We start from the raw sequence: 26,644 nt of genomic DNA on the forward strand, positions 1-26,644 counted from the left end.
ATTCTAAACTAAATGAAACATTCAGGGAATTCTATTCGAGGCTCTATACCTCTGAGTCTATTAACAAGAACAGTTTTATGATGAGGTTTTTTTTTAAGACCATTTAAATATTCCAACACTTTCAGGAATAATTGTTTAAGTTTGGAAGAATCTCTCACAAGATTAAATTATTTTTGCTAACTCCATTACAGTCAGGTAAAACTCCAGATCCAGATGGGTATCCTGCAGAGTTTTTCCAAATCCTTTTCCAAATTGCTTGTATCCCAATTAAGTTCTGTGTTAACTAATTCATTTAAATAGAGCAATCTTCCACCATCTTTTAATGAAGCTTATGTATCCTTCATTGCAAAAAAAGGGGATATCCATATGAAGGTTTGGGCTCATCGGTTAGAGAACATTTTATCATCAATTATTGTGGAAAAACAGACTAGTTTTATTAAAAATCATTCTTCTTATTTTAATGTACATCGCTTATTGGGTATTTTGTATTCACCTCTCACTGCAGTGCCAGAATGTGTTTTCTTGTTAGTTGCAGAAAAAGTATTTATCAGGTGGAGTGGGATTATCTATTTACAATCTTGGAATAATTTAATTTTGGACCATGTTTTATTACATTGATTAAATTATTATATTCACATCCTGCTGCGTCAATTCTTACTAACTTACAACAATCAAAACCTCTCACTTTCCAATGGGGTACCCGACAAGGCTGTCCTTAAAGTTCATTATTTTTTGGTTTGACCTTGGAGTCTCTAGCAATTGCATTTCGTCAGTGCAGAGGTATTTCAGGGATCAATAGGAAGGGAACTGAGCATAAAGTTTATCTTTATGCATATGACCTTTTGCTTTTCATATCAAACCCTGATACTGTACTTTACATACTATTCTTAATTTCTCAATTTAGTTAATTTTCAGGATACAAGTTAAATCTGCATAAGTGAAATTTTCCCTTTAAATTCTTCCTTACTTATTCTAATTTTACTTTTAAGATGTTGAAGATCAATTTACTTATCTTGGCATTACAATTATGAAGAATCAAAAGCATCTTTAATAACATGGTCTCCTTTATCTATGAACATTCTATCTAAATTTTTGTATCTCTTCTAGTCTATATCAACTTTTATTCCTAAATTGTTCTTTGACTCACTCCATTTGCTGATAGCAAATGGCAAGGAAAGAGCCACCGCCCCCCCCCCCCCCATTAAATAAAGCTCATTTTCAAAAGATTTCAGATTTTATTATTGGGTGGTCAATATACGTAACCTTATGTTCTTGTTACAATTTCATAATCGAGTAGAACATCTGCTTGGGTAGAAATAGAATTAAATTCCTTCCAAAAATGTTTCCATCATAGCATTTCTTGGGTCCTCTCTTTCTCTTGTTTCATATAATTTCATTGACAATCTGGTTGTTAAATATAGTTTGAGAACATGGGTACAATTTAGAAGCTATTTTGGATTTCAGGGCTTTTCTCTTGCAAGCCCTACTATGTCCAATCATCTTTTTCAGCCTTCTTTGCAGGATTCTGTTTTTAATGATTGGTATAGATTGGGTATTAAATGCTTTAAAAACCTTTTTATTGATAATAGTTTTGCATCTTTTGAACAATTGGCTGGAAAATTCAAGTTACCACACATTCATTTATTTTCCAGGTATTTACAAATCAGGCATTTTATTCAATCTCAGATCCCCAAATTTCCTAGAGCTCCTGAAGTGAATATTCTTGATACATTTTTTGGATTACAACCTTTTGATAAAGGGTTAATGTTATTTATGACAAATTAACTGGTCTAAGGCATGCCCCTTTAGTTTAAATTTAGAATTCCCGGGAGCAGAATTTGAATCTTTCGCTGTCCAATGAAGTTTGGGATTCTATTTTCAAACTGATTAACTCTATCTCTGTGTGCTCACCATTGTCTGCTGCAAATCAAAGTGGTTCATAAGGCCCACATGTCTAAACTCCAATTATCTTGTTTTTACTCAGATAAAAATCCTTGTTGTGACCAATGCAAAATAGGTGATGCTCTCTAATTCATATGTTCTGGTCATGCCCCAGTTTTGAAAAATATTAGAGATAAAAAATTTTCAACATTAGCAGGTGATTCTCAATTTAAAATTAGAACCAAATCCTTTAGTTGCCCTGTTTGGAACTAAGACTATGTTTTCCTAACTCCTATAAAATGTTGCATTTTATCTTTTACTTCGTTGCTGGTCAGACATGCTAGTTTGATTGTGGAAAGATAATACCCCACCTATTCGTACACAATGGCTAAAAGATGGTAAAGTCCTGCTTAAATTTGAAAATAATTAGATATGCAATTGATGATTCAAACATTAGATACCAAATGTTATGGGGCCCGCTTGTGGACTATTACCATAATCTCTAGGTTCCGTGTTAATACAGAATTTTGGCACTGTTGTCCCACCTCAGAGTGAGCTACTTTGTTTCATCAACATTAACTTTCAGCCTTGTTTAGGGTCAGAGGTTTGAAAAATTTAAAATTTATTATGTCCATTTTTTTCTTATTATGAAAATTCTTGCAGTGCTTTTTTTCTGTAGCACATTCCATAATTGTATTGTACAAACTTATTACTACTGAAAACCAATCACAATATTTTAAAAAGAAAAATAAAGTATCTTTTGGTGCAACAACCCTTTCATCCCATGGGGAAAGGGTCTCTTGCCACATTGAAACGATTGTGTGAGTCTTTGAAATATACAATCCATTCTCCAGAAATGCCTACAGTTAGCTCTAGCATTAAACTATATCCTACAATGCTGTCATTATAAATTAATACATTTTAAAAACTATCACAATACAACATCTGCAATAATTTATCTCTAACTACATTAAATTTTTATAATACAACTAAATCAAACCTACATCTTCATTTAATCAATGAATATTATATCCAGTGTAGTTCTTCCTTATACAGGTATACCCTGTTTTATGAATACTCATTGCATGCAGATTCACTGACAAAGAATGGTGTGTTCGCTTGTATGAAAGCAGCAAGCTGTTATAGAGGCTGTCCACACATCCTGAAGATGCGCATGCACCCCAAGCAGCTCCTTCCCTGGGAACTACGATGAGATATCAATAGATAGATGACCCTCTTCCTCTTTCTCCTACATCCCAGACTCCTGTACCTCCCAGCGAGTGGTGTTTCTAGGGTTGGTGTCACCCAGTGTGGTAATTCATGGTGTCACCCTCCTCCCCCGCCCCCAACCATAGACTGAGTGTACCAATCGTAGAAGAAACAGCTGTGCATTCCTTGTATGCCCGGGATGGCAGCAGTGACACTGGGGAAGGGGGAATCTGACCAAAGTGCATTAAAAGGTTCAAAAGTAAATTTCTACTTTATAGGCTATGTATTTATCATATCATTCCTGCTTTTAATAAATGTTTGTGTTATTTTAGGTTTTGTGGGTAATTTGGTGGGTTATTTTTTGGGTCTGGGAATGCTCAAAAAATTTTCCCACAGAAATCAATGCTAATCGCTTCATGCCATTTTGGCTGACAAAAGGTTCCAGAAGAACACTAGTTTCGTAAAGCAGTTTATACCTGTATACAAATAACATAGTAAAATACAAAGAATCATTCAACTTCTCGATAAACCAATTCTAGAATATATTTTTGATTATGAATTAAGACTGTCACACAATGATGCCATCAAGCCACTTCAGGCAAACACAGAAAATAATGCCAATTGGAAGATCACGCATCATGGCTCTTCTATTCTAAGGCAGAACAGAGAGGTTTGGCAAATTTCCCTGTTAGTCAGGCTCATACATTGAGCTGGTGTAAGAGATAGAAACTGGTTTTGAGAATATACATTGTATTAATTACCAACTTTCTATACATTGTATTTTAGTGAAGAAAGGACACAGCCTATTTATGGAACCCAGGTAAGCAAATTCTAGATTTACGTAACCTCCAGCTCTAACTGAGGAGCCAATTATGCTGGGGAATCCACCTCTGCAACTCAGTTCCTGTCAAACCTGATATAGAAAAGGAGTCCTTATTCATTTGATGGGAGGTTGCCAACAGGAAAGGTAGTTTATTTTTTCTTTTATAACATATTTCATTTCAACAACATCATTATGATTTAAATGTTTTTAAATTATTTTAATCAGTCTAAACAAATTAATCTTAATTATTTTAACAAATGTAATAATATTTAAATGTATATAAATAATAGAGACGTTTGGAAACCTGGATAGTTTAGGTATGACTCTTCCTCCTGCCTTGCCTTTTATTACAAGGATGCATGCTCAGCTCACTGCTCTATTCATTATACACCCATGAATGTGTGACCAGGCACAATTCCAATGCTATCTACAAATTTGTCAATGACGCCACAGTTGTCGGCAGAATCACAAACGGCAATGAGGAAGTGTACATGAGGGAGATGGATGAGCTCGTTACATCCTTGCACTCAATGTTAGCAAAACCAAGGAGATGATTGTGAACTTTAGGAGGAAGTCAGGAGAACATGAAGCAGACCTCAGAAGGTCAAGAACTTCAAATTCCTGGGAGTCAACAACTCCAAAGATCTGTTCTGGAGCCTCCATGTTGATGTAATCACGAAGGTTTGAGCAGCTATTCTTTGAAAGGTGTTGGAGGAGATTCAGTATGTAATCATGGTCTCTTGAAAATTTTTTCAGGTGCATCATTGAGTGCATTCTGGCTGGTTGCATCACTGTCTGGTACAGAGCCCCCAATGCTCAGGACAAGAAAAAATTCCAGATGGTTGTTAACTTGGCCGGTGACATTATGGGCACCAGACTTCACTCCATCGAGGACATCTACAAGAGGTGGTGTCTTAAGAAAGCAGCCTCTATCCTCAAGGACCCTTACCACCCAGGCCACATCCTATTCATTCTACTACTATTGGCAAAAAGGTGTAAGGACCTAAAGACGAGCACTCAGCAGCACAAGGACAGCTTCTTTCCTGCTACCATCAGATTCCTGAATGATCAATGAACCACAAACACCGCCTTACTTTGAATTTTCATGCACTTTTTAAATTTATTTTTCTAAGTTGGTTTCTATGAACGTTTGCACTATTGATGCTGCAGCAAAACAATGAATTTGTGACTTGTTCACAACAATAAATTATAATTCTGCTGTTATTCTGATCACAGGGCCTCTATAATTTGCCACAGAGTGCCTGCCATGCCTCAGTGGAGGCCTCCCTGGGGCAAAGGCCCATTTTAATTCAATCCTCCACTTCCAGCCCAAGTAAGTGGTGACTAGTCAGCAGGTGCTTTTAAGCTGCAGCATCTGGGTAGCCCTCCTGGGACCCAGGTGCAATAAGTTGGGGCAATTAAATCACCAACCCGGCAATTTAGGAGGGATCCCGACCCCATGATGAGGCGGTAAGTGACGCATCATGCAAACTCATCTCCCCCACCAGCTGTTAGTCTCCCTCCTACTGTCAATCGCGCTCTCACTCATCCCCCACCCGGATGCCAACCCTTCTCCCGCTGATCGTGGCACCCCCCCACGACATTAACCTCACTCCCCACAATTGTGGCTCCCCATCTCTCCCCCTTGAGGCAGCGACCTTTCACCCCCCCTTCACTTCTCCACCCTGGGCCCTGGCAGGGACCCCTCTCTCCCCCCAGATACTTCAGACAGGGTTTCCCGTGACACCAGTGCGCAAGCATTAACATCACAGGAGTAACTGGGTCAGCTATTTTGCTGTTCAAGCTGCCAGTCGATGAGTCCTGGGTAAGTTTAAACAGGTTCCCTGACTTCCTCTGAGATAGGGCAGGGACCCAATTGACTTTGGACAACACTGACCGGGTCGGACCCTTTCATGCTGCCTTATGAGTGGGTCGCTAACCGGGCAAATTGCCCGGTTAACCCTATTTTACAAGGCAGATTGAAAGCAACTATTAAGCTCAAATTCTTTGCTGTTCCATCCAATAGTATAGTTTTGCTCTATGTTTCTATTTGGTGCAGTTCACAGTGACTACAATTAACTCTTTAAATACATTCATCTTGCTGAGTAGATAGACTTTGTTTGCTGATACTGTTGGATGCAAGTCACAACTCAACTCCAGTTGATTGGCTAATAAAATTGTGTTAACAGGAACTTTGCAAGAAGCAGTTAGAAATCCTGAGATTGAAAAGTATAAATGATGGATCAACAAGTCAATTAAGAGATTGTACTATTTGTTTCTTTTATATGATGGGATTTCAATTGCTGCTTAAACCAAAGGCAGTACTGAATGATTTTAAAATGATTCAAGTTATCTGAATTGTTTTACCTCCATGCAACAACAGATAACAGAAAAATCTATCTGCATTTACTTCCAAACTCTTGATAAACAACATCCAGTGTTTCAGTTAATGTTCAAGCCTAATTCCATCTTTTTTTTCCCAATAACCACACTGGTACTGAACTCATGCCTATCACATTCTGTTAGTTATTTAATACTTTAAATACTTCAGAACTGAAACAACACAGCAACCATTCAACTTCTTTTCATAACATTTCTGGAGTCTTTGCTTGGCCATGTGACAAAATATTATCCAGAATAGAAGGTACCAGAAATTTAACAGGGGTAAAAATTCCAACCAAGTACATTGAACTACATGATCTATATGACAACATTTAATCATAAACTGGGTAAAAGAAAGAAATAATAGCAAATTATGAAGGAAAAATGCATGGACGTGCACAGATATCCCTCAACAAAGGATAAACCCCTTCAATGTCCAACAGAAAATTGAACAGCACACAAAATCCTACACTGTTAAGTTGAAAAGATGGGAATAACTCCATTTGCCATTTCCATCTGACTGTGCCTATTCTAACCGGAATTGTATAAAAACATTTCTTTGTAAAACCATAAAACCTTATTGGACTGATTATAGTTTCAATATGTCGCAAACTTAAACGGGGTAATTTTAAAAAGATGTCAGATATTTCCACTCCATTTGGAACTCGGAGGTGGAGTACATAAGAGTTCTATACATAGAAATTTGCCTGATTATCTTAGGCTCACATGTGCCAACCTAATGCTTTCATCAGAAGACTAACGTGATAAAGCTTTAGTTCTTCAAATGGATTAACATGTGCACTCCAAGGTTTAAAGAGGATTTGAAAGATTGCTTCAAAATCTTGTTAAAACTTTCACTCTCTTTTCAAGAAAACCAGCCATTTGTCTCTGCTCTAATGGTTTGAATTGACTCTGCGCCAAAAATACATTTCTTCACTGTTTGCCCAGATTATTGTGTGGTTTAGTTCATAATTTTAAATGGTAAGGTAACTGCTTTTGAATCCTGAAACAAAACTGTAACAAGCTTTTTTGACTTCCCAGCATTTTTTTTTTGTTGGTATCCAAGCAGGCAACCCAAATATTCAATTTGGTTTTCATAGATAAACTGGGGTACAATAATGAATGCAAACATTGTAAGCTTCAAACAAACAGCCAGTTGCATTTTTGTTTCAAATTCACTATTCCAAATAATACATAGAGTATGAGTAAAGCATGAAAGTCTGCAGGAACAATGATTGAATTAAAGTTACAATGCCAGAGAAACTCAGCTGGTTAAACAGCATACTTTATGTAGCAAAGATAGATACATAACCAAAGTTTCCAGCTTGAGTCTTTCATCAAAGCATGGACAAAATGTATGCAGGTGCCTGAACAAAATAGTGAAAAGTAGGGGCAGGAAGAGGAGCTGTCCTACAGGCAGGAGGTAATAGATGGATAAGGGAGGGAGAGCACACCAGCAAGCAGTGGGAGGGGGATGGCTCTGTGAATAGAGAGGGAAGGGACTGGAGAGCTGAATGAAAGATGGAGGGAATGGGAAGGGAGGGAGAAGGGGAGTAGGCCAAATTTAAGTGTTGCCCCTCAATTTATGAGTAGTCTTGGTTTGACAGAATGAGGCCATGGACAAACATCTAAGCATGGGAGTGGGGTGCAGAATTGAAATAGTTGGCCACTGGGAGATCCACGTCACTGATGCAGACAGAGCAATCTCCCAGTCTGCAACCAGTCTCTCCAATATAGAGAAGGTCGCAGCATGAGCACTGGATACAATAGATGACTCTCACAGATCCAGAAATGAAGTATTGCTTCATTTGAAAGGACTATTTGGGGCCCCAAATGGTGGTGAGGGAGGTGATGTTGGTGCAAGTGGAGCATTTCTTGCAGACACAGAGGAAGGTGCCAAGGGGGCAATTAATAGGAAGGAATGAGTGGATAAGGGAGTCATAGAGGGAGCAGTCCCTACAGAAGGCAGAGAAGGGAGGAGAGGGCAAAATGTGTCCTCATGTGGCCTACAACCTGCGCCCCAAGCACTCATGGACTGTCAAACCAAGACCACCTGTAAAATGGAGGAGCAATACTTAATTTTCCACCTGGGCACTCTCCAACCAAATGGCATTAATATTGACTTCTGGTTTCTGGTAGTCCACTTCCTGTTCTTCCCTTCCCATTTCCTCTTTCTTCTTTCCTCCAGCTCTAAATCCCTTCCCTCTCCATTCACATCCCTACCTCCCCTGCTTGCTGGTGAACCCTTCCTCCCTCCTTTATCCACCAATTACCTTCTTGAAAAAGGGCTCAGGCCCGAAATGATGGCAAAATATCTTTGTCTCCTATAGATGCTGAAAAGACCAGTTCCTCCAGCATTTCTGTGTTTTTACACCAATTACCTCCTGCCTGTGGGAATGTGTTCCTCCCCATCACCATTTTGAAGGGACGAAGCCCGAAACAGCAGTTATGCATCTTTAACTTTGCTAAAGGACACTGTTTGACCTGCTGAGTTTCTCCAGCATTGTGTTTTTAATACTTAAGAGTTCTGAACTTAGCTCTTAAATATATTAAAAGAAATTACTTCCACCATCAAAGCTTTGTTATTTCACAGATTGTGGCAGTGGAATGGTTATCATCTTAAATGAAACCAGTCTAATCCTCACCCTCAACATGCAAACTGAAGTAGGAGATGAATCCCCATTAGATTAAAATAATGGGAAGCATTTTTACAAATATTTAAAGAAAACAAGTAGATGGACATCAAATATGTAACTAACGATCATTCAAACGAGCAGACTTATTGGGTTGAAAAGCCTGATTCCAGATAATACCATTTTATAATTCTATTCCTATATAGGAATGGAAAAGGACAATGGAAAATTACTAGAAATTTAAAAATTAATGAACAAGTATATACTCTGTGAAAGATCTTCTGAATTCAATGTGTTTTTCATCGAGTCTATATATGTAAAACATTAAAAGAATAATATGAAACTTGATGTGAAACCAGAAAATCTGCAGCTGCTGTTCAGTCGTGATGTGTATAAAGTTGATGAACTCTACATGGGTGCATAAAGCAACCCCTATGTGGTTGTCAATGTATTGAAGAAAGAGTTGATAAGCCTTGCCAAGTAAGCTTGTAGCATGGATTGCACCATTTAGCCAAAAAGGCAGGCATAGCAAAAAGGATAAAGTTGATGAGCTCATCATGGATGTCTTGCTGAGTTTCTCTAGCATTTTTGTGTAAACTAAAATATCAAACTTAATCCAAGTTTTCAGTAGTAAAACGAACAAATTAATTCATAACCAATAGACAATCTAATTTAACTTCTAAGGTAAATGTACCATGAATACTCTACATTACAAATTTAGGAACTCAATCTGATATTTTATTATTAGCATGAAGTGGGCATCATGAGTGATGAAAGCATTAACTAGCCATTCTCAATGGTCTTTGGAAAGATGTGGTCAATTACCTTCCAGAATCAACACAGCACACCTAGGGACAGGGTCCTGTGTGATTGCTGCCAGAATTAAAAAAAAACACAACACTGAAGGATCAATCTTGTATTTTCAAATCTAGATACTGTGGTTGTACAGGTATTTAGCACTCCCTCATGACTACTATCCTGGTCCTTGTAGAAGTCATGAGTTTGTGAAGTGTTGCACTTGAGGTAAAGAAAAAATAACAGGAGTATTGTAGATCACCAGGCCCCTCAATGGCATAACCACCCATTCCTTTAATGCACAATACAAATAGAGAAAATTATGCTGGAGGGACAAAAAAATTCAATGACTGGCCTTGTTTAATACATGATTTCCCTGTATAATGTTGAACTTGTGGAGTGTTCCAGGAGTTGCACTCATTCAGGGAAGCAGTAAACACTCCATCATATTTCAAATTTATATATTTTCCAATGGAGATTCAAAGGCAGTTTCTTTCCAGACTCCAGAATTTCATTCCAATTAAAAAAAATGTTGCCTTTGCTCTGTTTCACTGGATCTCTTTTCGAGTCTGCACTTTGTACCGTGTACGTGTTGACTAGCTGGAATGCTTGCAAAACAAACTTTTCACTGTACCTTGATACATGTGGCAAACTTGAACAAGCTTTGAGAAATCTGATGTTGAACCATGGGGTCAAGTACCCAATTTTCTATGTTTAATATAGGTCACTCATTCTTCAGAAATCTTTGTCTTCTTTTCAGACGTTTTACACTCCTGATATTCTCTTCCTGTCCACCAGGTTTTCTTTCCCCTTTTTCACTTCTCCTATCCTCCATATACCTGGTTCCCTCCATATATCATTCCCACAATATTTGGCTACATCTGTCATGGTCCAGACTATCCCATGCTGCCTGAACCTTTATACAGCTATATACTTCCCTTTTTGTTTTGATGCTACATCTCAACCTGAAATTACATCCTTTTGCCTCCACGGATGCTGCTTGACCCACCAAACCCTTCCAGTGCAGGTTCGTTTTTTCTCTCCAGATGTCAGCATCTCCAGTCTCATTCTGCAACTTCATTCTCTGGAGGACTTGCAAGTTAAACTCTGCTTTCTAAATTGCTGGGCTAAAGGCTTAGGTTTATTTCCCCCCCCCCCCCCATAACAGAATACATTCTTACATTGACACAGTGCATTGCAGCAACTGCACTCACCTTTAATACATCCCTTAGGACATGGTCCTAGATCTTCAATGGGGGAAGTCTGCAAGCTTTAGTTGCAAATTGCTGACAGCAAGCATTTCACTTCTTATCTTATGATGGAGCAAAAGACATTGACTAAGCCCTGAAGAACACTTAACAATAAAGTAATGAGAATAAATGATTGACCTCCAACAGCTGCATGCTCTGTACCAGTTGTGAGATTGCCTCTAATTCGCATTAACTTTACAAAGGCTTCTTGATATCACACTTGGTGTTCCATTCTTATGAAGAAGTTATGCTCACTTTTGAAATTTCAATCTACTGTCTAAGTTGAATCAAAGAGTGATGAGGTTTGGAGCCAATGGGATGTTGATAAGCAAATTATGCTTGATTAAGGACTGAAGCAACACTGGCATTGTTCATGGCACCCTTTATTGCCTCAGAGATAAAGATTGGATTTGTCCTGCAATTTGAGCAATTTTCCACATTGCTAGAATAGCTTGGCTGGTGGGATGGCTCATTCTGAACCAAAATTGAATATCCTCATAAACATTGGCTTTGCTGTATACAGTGTTCTCAGCATTTCTTGCTATCACATGGAGCGAGTTGATTTAACTGAAGTTTGACTTCGCTGATCGCAGAGATATTAAGATCAGAGTTAGGGACAAATACAGACTTTGGGTATGCTTATGGCTTTGTTTATTGGCTTTTGTAAGTCTGTGAAAACAAATAAAATATTTAAAAATGAGAGTTTGCTACATTTAATCAATCGAAAATTCTGTCTGCAAGTACTTCAAGCTCTGTCTTCTACATTCACTCGTTAGAATTCATCATCAAAAATCAAGGATGGAGACATTCAGGGAGCTGCTACTCTATTGTTCTTTTCAATGTCACAAATACAAAATTAGTTATTGCTATGTGACCGAGCTTAAAGGTGTAATGTTGGTCACTGCATCATTTAGCAATCCTGCAATTCAGTACATAATTATGTGCTGCTGCTTCACCATGAAGCCACTCTTTTTATTTGTCTGAAACTGCTATTGGCATGGTCTTGTCTTGCCAAAATAATGGAGTATATTAATAAAGAATAGATAGCAAGACAGCATGTGTGAACAGTTCAGTTTGTGAATAACGGGAATTACACCACACATGTCCACCTGGAGCAGACAGTGCTGATAGCATTGCATCACAGAAGTCAAAAAACACCTTGGGTCAGAGAACATCTGATCTCCTGTTTAGTCCACAGACTCAGAGTCCATAGTGTTCACTAAATTGCTGGGCTGATGGCTTGGGTCAATTTTTTCCATAGGACAATACATTCTTACATTGACATTTACAGTGCATTGCAGTAACTGCACAAATCTTCAGTGCATCCCTCAGAACATAGTCCTGATATTGAATGTGGCAGTCTGCAAGTTTTGGCTGCAAATGTATTGATTAAGTTGAAAAAATAGTTATCTTTGGGCAGAAAGAACAGCATCTTTCAAAAACCTGATAATCTTCCAGCAACTACTGATGTTTGTCTTCATGTGTATCCTTGGGAATAACCCTACGAACGTTCTTCAAACATTAGGCAGTGATGCAGAATGCATCTCATCAAAACACCCTACTTGTCTTTGCAGACTTCCTTGGTCAATGCAGTCAGGCAAGTTCAGGTGATGTTCTGCCAAATAACACTGACAGTCTACTTCAAGAAACTATCCATTCAGACTGAACATTGATTGACCTGTCGTCACAGGTCTTCTTCTGCAATTTTTTTTCCAGTGATGATAGCCAAATCTGCATGAGACAGGAGAACAGAACACTTCACAGGATCTAAAACCATTCTTCACTATTCCAAGAACAAAGCATCTAGTTGCACTTCATGCAACCACACTGAAAGATAGCCAATGCAGGCCTTGGTGAAAATATTTTCCCAACAAATCCTCTGGAGATTTACACACCTCATATGTCTAAAGCCATGATCCATTTTTGATCTCCAGATAAAATCAAAGTTGACTTGAGTGACCATTAGAGCACACGAGCTGGATTTGCACTAGATTCAGCAATAATTCATATCTGACCCCTCACCTTTACACTTGCCAATTCTGGAACACTTTGGCCAGGCCCATTTCCTTGAATGCCAATTTCCACTATTATTTGTTTCCTATTAATGTTATTGTACTTTAAATAAATATTTTCTAATTTAATTAAAATTATCTTAAAGGATTATTTAAATATTAGAGGCATTTGGAAATACTTAAAATTTCTGATAGAGTTAACAGATTGGTCAGGCTATATACCCGAGGCCTACACAGAAAGTTGAATGGTCACAGCAAAAGACCAATGTGGTGCTACCTCAATGTGTGTGTATATATGTGTACTCTATGAACTGGCCCACCCCCTGAACCTGAGTCTCCTCCCTCCCAGATATTCCTATAAAGACTATCAAGTCCAAAACCCTCCCTCAATAACCACCTTGGAACCAAGCCAACAACATGCTAGCTGTGCTGACACTTTAAGGTGATTAAAGCCTATTAATCACGATTCTCTGTCTGTGGTTGATTGGTAGTACAACCTCAAAGTCATTGAGAGCTGCAGAGGCACAAAAGATGAACAAGACCATGGCGTTAGCAGAGGATACTACCATGAAGCATGGCTGAGGTACTGATCAATCTAGCCCATTGTTGAGTGGAGAAGTTGTATAAAATTATTTAAATAAAATACTGAGGGGTATTATTGAGATAAATAATCAATCTTTTTCCAAGGTTGGAGATCTTAAAACTAGAGGACATAAATTAAGGAAAGATGGGAAATGTTTAAAAGAGACCTTAGGGATACATTCTTCACAAAGAGGGTGGTGAGCACATGGAACAAGCTACAAACAGTAAATGCTAGGACAATTTTAATGTTTAAATGAGATTTAGCCAGGTGCTCAGATAGGAAGGATTTTAAAGGATATGGGCTGAATGCAGGCAACTAGGACTAGCGTGGTTGATGTGGAAAAGATGGGCCTAAAGGCCAGTTTCCATGTGATAGAACTCTACGATTCTTAAAGTAGAAATCTATTTTGACTTCAATCTAAATTAGTGCATAAATTTGAAGCATGGTCTTGTGACTCAGACCATTGGGATGCAATAGCCATGAGATAAATGAACAAGAGATAATGGCCTTTTCCTGACATTATGTGGTATGACTCTGGTTTATACTAGTTGCTTGCAAACCTGGAGAAACATCAAGAAATACAGTGGAGGTCAAATCCCCTCAGTGGTTGCTGTTGTTTATAGCAATTTTTACAAAACTACCTTGCAATAACCAAGATAGAAGGGATAAATAATCAGAGAGCAATGTCATAGCATTTTAGAGCACAGAAACAGGTCCTTCAGCCCAACTCCTCCATTCTGATTGGAGCCAATCACATGTGTCTCGTATCCTTCAAATCCTTTCCTATCAAAGTACCTGTCTAAATAGATTGTAAATTTCTCTGGTGGATTGTTCCACATGCCTATCATCCTGTGTGGGGGAAAAAAACATGCCCCTTAGTTCTCTTTAAATCTTTTTCCTCTCACCTTTGACCTTGTTCCTCATGAGTTAGACTCCCTTATTCTGAGAAAAAGTCGACAACCACCCCCATCATGGTTTTATAAACCTAAATAATGTTCCCGCTTACCCTTCTTCACTTCAAGGAAAACAATTCCGGACTATCCAGTCTCTTATTATAACTAAATTAACACTGGAATATATCTAAATGTATGATGCTATTGCTCCCATCACTGCAAGTTGTTCTTATTTGAATTTCTTTTCCAAATTATAACTTGGCTTTCTCATTAAAAAAACAGGCCACACAATATGTTGAGAACCCATGAGAATTCTTGTTTCAAGAATATTCTTCTCTCGAAACAATATAACCATTTTTGCATCATTGATGCTTTTTCTTGCCCTAAAAAAATTCAGTCAAGTTCATTTCATTCTTCTAAATTATATCCCTTATTGTGATATCCACATTAAACACCATATGTAAATATCACCAACACATGGAAGCAATTTATCATTGTTATCCAATGTTGTATCACCAGTCAACTCGTTTCCATGTAAAATTGCATTTGCAAGATTCATACTTTACATAAACAGTCTCCACAAGGTTGTTGCATTAGCTATTCATCTCTTTATGAAAGTATGGAATCTGAAACTACCCTGGTTTACGAGCACTTTGAGTGAGAAGTATATCTAACAAACCAAATTTTCTTGTCAATATTAAATCACATATGGCAAAGATTCCAATGAGTCAACAATCATCAATTCATTCTTTGTTCCTATGAATACCCGTGTTTCACTTTCAGATTTAAAAAAAAAATAAGATCTACCATTTGCTTACCAACCACAGTTATTAAACATTTATAAGTACACTCTGCATTGACTTCATCTGCAATACATTTTTAATACTTCATGATGTGTCATTCATTAAAAGTAAGTACAAATCCTGCAGCCTCTCATTTTACAGACCTCCATTTCATTTCTGGTCTTCAATAAGTTAATTCTTTCAAACAAATCTAGGATGCTACATACTAAAAGTACAAGAGTGCAAATACTTAAGCTGGTGACTAAACTCCTGGAATCTAAAGCAAAATACAACTGGATCATTCAAGTAATCTATTAACAAAATAAAATGCAAGTCAGATCACTCGAGTCTTCAAGCAGAGTGCTATGCACTCTGAATGATGTTTGCACATATGCGCCATCTAGCTCCAAGTATTATTAAACAATTACTTTTTTTTAATAGAGGCAGTTATTTCATAATTTTGTTTGAATTTAGCAGGATAATGTGATAAATTTTCATTTCTCTTAATCGTAAAGTACATACAAGAGTTTAAGTAACTCCAACAAGCACAACTGCTGCTGAAGATAGAATGCAGGTAATCTCAAAAGATAGTTTTAATTTTACAACCATTACACATTTTTCAGTACAAAAATTAAAACATCCAAAATGAAGGATCATATCTCCAAAAAAAGTAAATTCTTCCACTGGTCAGAAGCTAGAACAAAATAGGTGCAATTCTGCTTCACCATTTTTCGGCCTCAATTAAGACTTCCTCCGTACACATCATTCAGCTCTTTTAGCCACAATAACCAGCAACATTTAAACCAACATCACAATGGCAGGAAACACTGCAGGAAGTATTTCAACATTTCTATAAAATATTAAACACTGGCTGAAAATCAAAACACTTTTAATTACTCATGTTCCTTGTTTCATACAGTGCACCACCATGCTGCAATCATTACTCAAGCATTACCGACAAGTAATTACCAAGCTATCCATGGTAGAAGGATAAGAAATCAGAGTCTGGAGCACTTAGCATGCTGAGAACTATACACTGATGGAAATAGTTTTTCTCAAACACAATTTTTCTATTTCATTAACATTCTCTGCTAAAATTATCCAAAACTTTTGCCTTCACATATCACTTTGACTTAACAAACATAACAACCATTCTACAAAATGTGCTCTACAAATGTTTTAAGACATTCAAATCCTTGTTCGCATTATCTTCACATTAAATGGACTGCAAGAGAACCTATGACCAGAGGTTTTTCCTTACTTACACCCAAATGTAATAATGTGTTAAACCCATTACACCTGTGCAATAAATTGGAGACATTTAAACATTGTTGCTATTTTGAGTAATGCTAAAAATTATAGCTGCACAGATTTACAGTCTTTTCAAATAAACATTTTGAACTACTGCCATTCTTCACTGCCATATATTTATTTACACCACCATTCTGCCAAGAAGGAAAATAAAACTCAACTGGGTTAGCATTTTATGAAAGCATTACAAATTTCTGGGTGGCTACAATAACCAATTTAAGAACCAAATTGCAAATCTAATTTTCAATAAAAATTATGTATCTATAAATATGAACAATACTGTAATGCCAAGGCCAATTGACATTTTTTCTGTTTTCACTTAACCAGTTACCAAATGGCTCTTTCCAATACATTTTAATGAAATCCAGCTGAGTACTACATATTTGGCCAAGCACATACTGTATCAGAGAAGTGACTCCAATGCAATAGCTGTAAATTGTGGAGGGAAACTAAGCTTTTTCTTCACCATTTATCACAGCCAAGTTTAACCCTGCAATACAAAGACAATTACATGCAGTTTGGAGACAGAGAAGCTTACCTCAAGAGCCAATCAAGCAGAACTCTGACCCAAGTCAGTATAGTGCATATACATTTGTATCTGAAATGGTGTTTAAGGAGGACTGGACGCACAGCCTCAAGGCATCACTCAAACATGGATGACTAATGACCCAGCCATGCTGACAAGCACTGCAGACAAGTTGAGTTTGAGAGCTAACTAAAACTATTGTTGGAAAAAAAACTTTCATTATTTAATTCACAAAACAACCTCCGTCAGAGAAATGGTCAATTAGAGTTACTGGAATAACAACAGTGCGTACAGACATCTTTATTTTTTTACTCCAATGACATGCAGATGGAAAACTAAATTTGTCAAGATACTGCAAAATTCAGTTTAGAACACAAACGTGTAAACAGTTGCTTTGAACATTTTTACTAGCTGAATATCTCAAAGTATCACAAATGAGAAGCTAATCATCTTTGGAATGTACTTTTAAAAGCACTAACCACTTCTAAACATTTATATTTTTAAAAGCAGAGGATTGAAAACAATTCACCTATTTGTTTAACAGTCTTAAGCCTTCACAATAATACTTAATCAAGGGGACCATATTCATTTTATTATGTTGGTTTTTCAACAGCCAGTGAGCCATGTTAAACTATTTAATGGAGTACATTATCACATGGGTAATTACATTTGAGCACTTTTAAAACAAACAATGCAGTGTAGCACATTGTTGCATCCATTGTTGACAGAATCCCACATTTTAAGCGTTTAGAAGGAAACATGTGTTTGAATAACAGGTTATTAGGGGAATGACACTTCTTGTGGAGAAAAGTTAAATTTTAGTAGTGCCCAACTCAAACAAAGCTACTAAAATAATCCTATGAAATGGAAGAAACCATTTTTTCTCAGAATAATTTTACACTAATACCCTGTAGATTAATAATACTTTGAGTAAATTCACCAGCATGCCCACAATTGCATACTAATTGGTCTTTTCTAAGATAAGTGATAGTCTGTCTTTTTGTGGCATTAGGAATATACATTTAATAGATCACATTATAGCATGACTGAAGTATTAACTCTGGTGTAAAACCTTATTAATGTGTATATTATACTTCATAACTGCCTACTATAGCAAGGAATCTGACACACTTATTAATTTTTACTGACTGCTGAACAGCAATGATACTCAGCATGCTTCTCTGCATAATTTGCATTGTAAAATGGTTTAACATGTCACAATTTCTGTATCAGACGACTGAAGAATATATTTTATTAGATAAATTAATATGGAAATTTGAAGCTATGAGTAGGTAATTAAATGCTGTATCCAACCAGACCCCTCCTCCCCACCACCAGTGGGTAACTTTTCAGATGACCAGAGTTCAAGATTTGTGTAATATACAGCTATCACCCATATCCCTATTCCTCAAGAGAATCAGGTAGAATCCAAAAGTATACATGCAAAAAAAAATCTACTTTTAGCAAATGCATGAAGTAGTCAAATTTGAAATCAAGAATATTAGGAGACAGTATTCAATACAGTGGGATATTAAATAATTCTGCCATGACTTCCACCAGTAAAATAACAATACATGAACTATTTATCTTTTTTTTAAGCCATGCTGAAAAATAGAAAGTTCAAGATCTGACACAAGTGAGCAGATACTCCAGCTTTTAAAATGCACAGGGCATATCACTGCCTTGGGCAAAACTTGGGTAAAAATAAAAATCAGGAAGCAATGTAAAATTGTTGCTGAAACCAGGAATACACAGCATATCTGTAAACAGGAACAGTCTACAATAATTTTACATAGATCTGAGGTGTCCCCTTAAGGTACTGTGGGATCTGGGATTAGAAAACTGATAACCCATGCTGCCTATCATTACTTTTTCTTCTGCAGTTAAACACAAATGACGGCTTCCACTCATCTGCTGCTCCATTTTACTACTTGTGGTATATGAAGCAATCGTGAGGTTCTTGCTGTCAAGATATCAAAGACAAAGTCATCAAAGTGTAATATTCTGGTTTTGCTCTTTCCCTTGACTACTGATATATTTCAAAGAACCACAAAACAAAAGCAGTGAAGGTGGAAGAGCATCATAAAAGATTCTCATTTATTCTTGGCCAAAATGAACGTGTTATAATTAAAACATAACCATATCAGAAGATCTAAAAGAGATGCATCACCTAAAAGCTCATAAAGAGAGCCACACTGAATTACTTTAAACATTCCATCTTAAAAGAGTGAGCAAACACAATCCTGGTGTTTGAAAATTTCTCATGGTTGGGTGTACAAAATGGAGAATGTTTAAAAAGAACATTATTTTAACTCACTAGCAACTACAACAGGGGCAGCAGAAACAAAATACTGAGTCTTGGGCTCTTTCTTGAAAGCAACCAATCCGTCCATTGCAAAAAAAACAGGATCTTTTAGGCAAGAATCAAGAGGTCATGCAAAACAAGAAGATAACTTTGGTGGTTAAACGTTGTTAACATTCCAGACAAGGTGATCACAGAAACAAACAAGAGCGCTGCCCTAACAGAACACAGAAACGTTATTCTATTTTACAGGGGGTGGGGGGAAGAACAGCTGCATTTTGGTAACTGCCACTTCCCATTATCCTCCTGGTGCAATTAAAATGAGAACATTGAGGCGTGTGTGTGAACGTTGGGAGGGGGTGCCGTTGGCGGTAGCTGACAACTAAATTATAGGAATATTCTTCTCCTTGGGAAATATTCTAACTTAACCAAGGGACATTAATACAGCTGCAAATGTTTAATTTCAAAGTGGGAAATAATGCTTGTATTACTGAAACGTCAACTTTAATCTACATAGTATGTGAGGGGTTTCATTGTCCATGCATCTACTTGTGCCATAATACTGGGGTTGTCATTCAGCTAACTTTATTTAAATAAACCTGGTCGGATGCGAATGCACTCCAAGAACGAAACGGGGTGCGATTCGGCCCATGAGAACCGTCAATCTCCGCCAAATGGATGGGGTCATAGAAGCCAACTAAAATAACTTCTTGCACATTTTTGAGGGAGCTTTAACTCTTGCTGGAAACGTTGAAAACTTTTACTAATTAGACTAACTGCCAAGTCTCGGTTTACGTACTGTATTCGGCACATATTAAACTACTAAAAAGAGATGCAAAGAATAAAAACGTCAACACAAATTCACTTCAGTCATTCACGCCTTTTCAATGGTTTTTGTTAGCTTTGTATAAATCAATGGAAAATAACTCGCACTGAACTGGACTGACTCTCGCGAATGAATGCCGCACAAAAAAAAGGCGGTTCATCTCCTTGCAAGTCAGCCAATGGTCCCAGCACAGCTTTTTTGCTGGCAGACGCGATCTGTTGAACAGCTGGAAGTAACTTGTTATAAAATGTTTTACACATACACACAGAGGCTGGCACATATCCACACACACACACACAGAGCTCGGGGAATTCAGCAAAACTCCACTTCTCATTCCTCTCCGGGCTTTCAGACTGAGCGCTAAATGGAAACCCGCTTTGCCCTCCCTCAGTCCCGCTTTACTGGGGCAGACAGACGCCACCCCCCCCCCCCTGTCAATTCCTCTTTATTTGGTCCAATGCAGTTCGTAGATAAACGTCTGCAAGCAAGCAAAATAGGCGCAGAAAGCCAGTGCAGAAGCCTGACGGCGCGGGTGAAACGTGTGATGAAGTGTTCTTGGTATGTTGGAGGTGAAGCGTTCCTTGTTTGCCCGAAAAGTTGCGGAGCTGCCAACCCGCAGGAGAAGGGACGCTCCCCCAGAGACGGACCCTCCCCCTCCCTCTTCAAGGAAACAAATCCGGCGGGAGGGGGAAATAACTCGTCCAGAGAGAAAGTTTGGCGAAGTCTCACTGAAAATCCCTGTGCGTAAAAAAAACTTCCCCGAGTACCCGCGATGCCGGAGGGATGGCGGCACTTGGGCCCGCCAAAGGGTAAGGGGGTACCGCAATACATTCACAACTTGGAGGAGTTTGGGGGGGGGGGGGTTCCGGACGGGGAGGGGGCTCCAGGCAGATGCCCCTGGAAAAAAATACCACTCTTACCTGCGGTGGACTGCAGTCCTGCGATGGGGGCTTGCGCTGCTCCAGCACAACAACTTGAAGACTCGGTGGCCCCACCACCCTGCTCACAAATAAAACAATTATTTATTAAAAGGGAAAAACACCCCCCTGCAACAAAGTGGGGCTTTCACAGAAGCCAGCGGCCCGACTGAGCCGCGCTGCCTGCTGCTGGACCAATGAGGACCCGGCAGCCGAGCTGTCAGTCTGACACTCCCGCCTCCACTCCCGGCCGCACTCACTCGCTCACCCCGACGTACCGGGTCGTCCCGCGACACTCCCCCTCACTCCCAAACCCGGCCCATCTGACCAAGGAGCTGCAGCAGCGACGCTGTCGCGAGTTCACTTGGAATGAGGGAAGTTGAAAGAACAAGACCGAGAGGAGGGGGCGTGGAAGAGGCGAATGAATGAGCAGGAGAACTTCAGAAAAGAATGGAGTTTGAGAACGAAAGTTCGAGAGGAAGGAAGATCGATCAAGTGAAAGCAACCAAAAGTCCTGAGAAATAAATTAGTAATGTAGGAATAGAAAGTTAACGAGATAATTAAAATGGGGGGAGGGGATCATATTTTGGAAAAGTGAAAATCAAAGAACAGCTGATTTTCAAAGATTTTTTTAAAAGGGATATACTTAAAACATTCCAGAAATGTATTTTTATCGTATGGGATTAGATCGTGGACCTGACACTCACACAAATTCTGAGAACTTGAAGTGTCGTTTTCTTTATGTTTCTTGAACGGCCAGCAACCCAATAAGCATGGCTCAAATGGAATGACATCGATTTCTCCTCTTTTCTATACATTGCTTCAATCATAAATCTCCCCTGATGCTCCCTGTCTTTGCCGTTTCCAATCCACACTCAGGCTTTATGACCAAAGAACCCACTTAGGATCAACATCGCCCACTTGAACAGCAACTCAAGAGCCCCGTGACATGTGTTGGACACAGTACAAGGGAAATTTAGGAGGCGGAATTCCCATAAATGTTTCAATATGAAGGACACTGAAAACACTGGGAACCGCAATTATCAGGTGATATTCTGAGCAACGTGAGGTTCGCAACTCAGATCAAATAAGTCGCCCGGATTCATCACTGGGTCTGCTGGCTGCACAGCGACTTCTTTGAACATCTCGTAAGATAAACATGCGAACACTTCAAGGTAGCATTCACTGTTTATTTATTTTCACAGTATGTGTGCATTTCAACCTCGTTTCTGGTTTAATGTTTACCTTCGGTTCATACACAAAATGCATTTTAGAGTACATATTTAACAGATTGAAACATTTCAAATAAATGTTTATTTGAGTAACTGAAATAAATGTTTGCACAATGTTAGCGTGGCATAAAGCATTTTTGGAGGGTAAAATCGGAATAAAGACTTCATTGCTCTTTGTGACCCTGGTTGCCTATTTATTCGGAGTCAATCAAATCACATTCCTTAACAGAAACAGAAGATTCAGGGAGCACTCAGCAGGTCAGGCAGCACCTGTGGTCAGAGACACCGAGTGATGTACATGAGCCACTGTGAAGCCACCTCAAGCTTCGTTGACTTTGTCCTTCAGTCGGAATGCTTCTTCGTTCCAAATATATTTTATATTTGTTGACTTCTGGAAGTCGTTCCTCTTCAATGTATAGTATATTTACAAGTTGACATGAGGATTGATGGGTTAACTGGACTCCAACTGTATTGGCAAATCTACTCGGCTTCGACTCCTTCAAACTTGGAGAACACAATGAACAAATAGAAACAGATGAAAAAACTCAGCACTTGGGGAAAGATAAATGTTTCAGGTCGAAGACCTGTTATCAGAACTAGGAAAAAAATCAGTTCTGAAACCAATTCGAAAAATATCAGGCCAGCTCGCTTTCTCAGTCATTGCCATCATTTCTCAAAGAGAATTAAAACACACGTTTCCAAGAATTACTGATACAATTTATGTAGTATTGATGGGACACTGGAATTCAGTCTGCACTTTGTTGCGGTGAGCGACGTGTATATTTAAAAGTATCACCTATGAGCAAATATTTTTTGTATAATGCTTTGATAACATTTACAGAAAATGTTCATAGAAAAAATAAAACACGAAAGTCTGCAGACACCGTGGTTGATATAAAAAACGCAATTCTGAAGAAACTCAGCGAGTTTGGAGTGTACAGCTCGGCGCCTGGTTACATTTTGTCCAGACCTGATGAAGGGCTCAAGCCCGAAATGTTGGTTATGTATCCTTATCTTTGCTAAATAAATTGCACTGATTGACCTGCTACGTTTCTCCAGCATCATGCGTGTCTTAGAAAATGTTTATATTCGTTTTGATGCTGGCTCGATGATCGCCCTTTGTGAGAGTTGATTAAAGGATCTGGGGTTTTCTTGAGATTAAAAACTGAAACCAGCAGAAGAACCGTAAGAGTTACCTCAGAAGGTACCCACGGGTCGTTAGGTTGCATGAAGAATGCTTCTCATCTATACCTGAGGACAAGTAATTCATCAATTTAAAAATTACTAAACTATTACATCGTTTCAGAGTTTTCTGTCTCTGGCACCCCTTTTATCAGGCGGCCCATTTTCTTTATTCGTTCACGGGGTAATGATAATATTTTTAATCCGTCTTGGATTCCCCCTGAATTAAGGAGACGGTTAAGAATCAACCACATTGGTGAATCTACTGTCACACATAGAGCAGATAAGGTCCGTAGATTTCTATCCGACAAGATTGTTTCACTTTTCAACGGCCGTTTTTAATCCAGATTTATTCCACGAATGGGAAACACACGACATTGCATCAATGCTGCAAGCATACCCGTACAACCACCACTTGTTGATATCTGTACTAAATCTGTATGGCTAAGAAACAGGGTCCTGTCTATTGTAAACAATGCCTTTCATTTCGGCTGTCTGTTTCTCCCGATCTATTTGTAAACCGCCATGCAAAGTTAAAAGATGCACCTTTGCAAATTTAGCGGTGCTTATCACCACGATCCCCGTTTTATGTGTAATTGTACATGCTTCAGCAACACCTTGCTGAGGGCAGTGTGGGTTATTGTGTTTTCCTTAATCACACATGACTACACTTCAGAGGTGGTTGCACAAGGCTTTGGGCGTCGTGCGGGTGCGAAAGGCGCCGTATTAACACAAACATTGGACAATGACGAACTCGAAAGATTGATGGGTACCTGGCATGGATGGGCAGTTGATATAGGATTATCGATTGAACTCAAACTCATACCTAAAGGTCTCGCGAAGGCCACCATTCTATTTAATTCGATGTTTGTCTTAACACCAACTAACATATATGAAAGTTTGAAAGATATCGAAAGTTCGGAACAGGTGGGCAAAAATGACCCAAGGACCATTGGTGCTGATAAACAGAGGGAAGAACTGAAATTCATTAATCGAAAGTACATCCTTGAAATTAGATAGCACTAAATTAAAAATGTATTGTTTTTAAGTTGCCGAGTACCTTTTTGTTCTGTTGAGACCCAAGACTACAGCAATCAAAGTGAAGTAGCATAGAAATAGGCCCATCGGCCCATCTCGTCCAAACGACCAAGTTGGCATTCGGGGCTCGTCCCGTTTGCCTGTCTTTGTACTCTATCCCTCGAAAGCTTTCCTATCCACGAACCGGTCTAAACGTTGTAGTTATCCCCGCCCCTTCTTCTGGCAGCTACCCACAACCTTTGTGTGGCAAAAGCTGTCCCTCTCAGGTCCCTTTTAAATCTTTGTCCTCTCATCTGAAGATCTATGACCTCCTGTTTTAGACTCCCTAGCCCAGCCTGGATTCGCGAGAGAAGTGCAGGATGGAACTGCCCGAGATCGCTACGTTTCCAGACAGACGGGGTAGTTGCGCCCCTAGAGAATTGCAACAGAAAGCCACCCGAATGCTCATCTGGCGCGGGAGCGATCTTTCCCGACTGATTTTCCAAAATGTGATTAAGATGAGAAACTATTCGCAGAGTGCTTGAAAAAAACAATCGCACGCATTTCTTTTTCAGTTTTGGTCAGGGACTTGCAAAGTTGGAAATAATTCGTCATTTAATTCACCGACACTCGAAGAATGAAGGTTTTCTGTAATTTAACATTGTGTGAATTTTTCCTTGAAATATAACTGGTATTGGAATAAAATGAAACCGGGCGTTGTTCATTCAGCTCTCTTGTGTCATCCGACAAAAGTCTGCAGACGGGAGAAAGCCAGAGAAAAGCGGGAGGAACTCAGCCGGACTCGCAGTCTCCGCGGGAGGGAGGGATATAAAATTAACGTTCACGCCTGACCCTTCAATCGTTTGAAGAAGGGCTCGGGGCCGAAACGTCCGTTATCTATATATTTTACCTCCTCTGGACGCTGCATTTTTTGGGCTTTGACTTTATTTTCGAAACACCATGAATTGTTTCGCAGAGTTTTAAACGAGCTCACGCTCCCTCTGGCGGAGTGAAGGAGGCAACCGCGGCAATTTCATCTGCCTGAAGTGGAGATCAAATAAATACCAATGCATTGCAAAAGCTAAGTTTATAATACTTAACAAGACCAAAAGATATAGGAACTTGGCCCACTTTGCCATTCCATCAGGACTGATTTGTTTATTCCTCTCTGCCCCGCTCCTCTACCATCTCCCCATCACCTTTTATACCGGGCAATTCAGATACACGTCAATTTCTGCCTTCAATATACCCAATGACTTGGCCTCCACAGGTGCCCATGGCAGAAAATTCTAGAGGTTCACCACTCTGTGGCTTAAGAACATAAGATTCAGGAGCAGGCCCATTCGTCCTGTCCAACCTATTCCACCATTCAATGTGACCATGGCTGATCTGATGATAGACTCATCTCCATCTACCTCCCTTTTTCCCATATCCCTTAATTCCCCTACTATGTAGAAATCAATCCAACCTTGTCTTAAATATATTTACTGAGATTGCTTCCACTGCTTCAATGGGCAGCAAATTCCACAGATTCACCACCCTCTACAAAAAGCAGTTCCTCCTCTGTTCTGAATCTTGAGGCAATATACCCTACTTCTGGTCTCCTCTACCAATGGAAACAACTTACCTGCCTCATAAGTTTATATGTTTCTGGGTGACCCAAACTCTCCTCATAGGCCAACCCCCTTATTCCTGGAATCAACCTCGTGAACTTCCTCTGCACTGCCTCCAAAGCCAATACATCCCCTTCCTCAAGTAAGGAGACCAGAACTGCATGCAATACTTCAGATACAGTCTCATTAGTACTTTATACAGTTGCATTATAACCTCCCTGCTCTTAAATTCAACCCCTCTAGCATTGAAGCCAACATTCCATTTGCCTTCTTGATAGCCTGATGCACCTGCAAACCAACCTTTTGTGATTCATGCACAAGTACTCCATCCTTTGCACATCAGCTTGCTGCAATTGCTTTCCATTTAAATAATATTATGATCTTCCATCCTTCCTTCCAAAGTGAATAACCTCACATTTTCCAGCATTGCACACCATCTGTCAGACTATTGCCCACTCATTTAACCTATCTATAT

The 26,644-nt window shown here is 38.9% G+C and overlaps 1 protein-coding gene across 2 annotated transcripts in view; it reads right to left on the bottom strand.

Moving 5' to 3' along the window:
• The window catches only part of LOC138755194 (transcriptional activator GLI3-like), a 469,347-nt gene extending 448,040 nt beyond the window's left edge, over positions 1-21,307 (bottom strand). For both annotated transcript variants that reach the window (XM_069920695.1, XM_069920694.1), the window contains exon 1: positions 21,129-21,307. The gene's annotated coding sequence lies outside the window, so the exon portion shown is untranslated. The remainder of the gene's footprint in view (positions 1-21,128) is intronic.
• Positions 21,308-26,644: the final 5,337 nt, after the last annotated feature.

Source organism: Narcine bancroftii, chromosome 2 (assembly GCF_036971445.1).
Source record: "Narcine bancroftii isolate sNarBan1 chromosome 2, sNarBan1.hap1, whole genome shotgun sequence".
NCBI lineage: Eukaryota > Metazoa > Chordata > Chondrichthyes > Torpediniformes > Narcinidae > Narcine > Narcine bancroftii.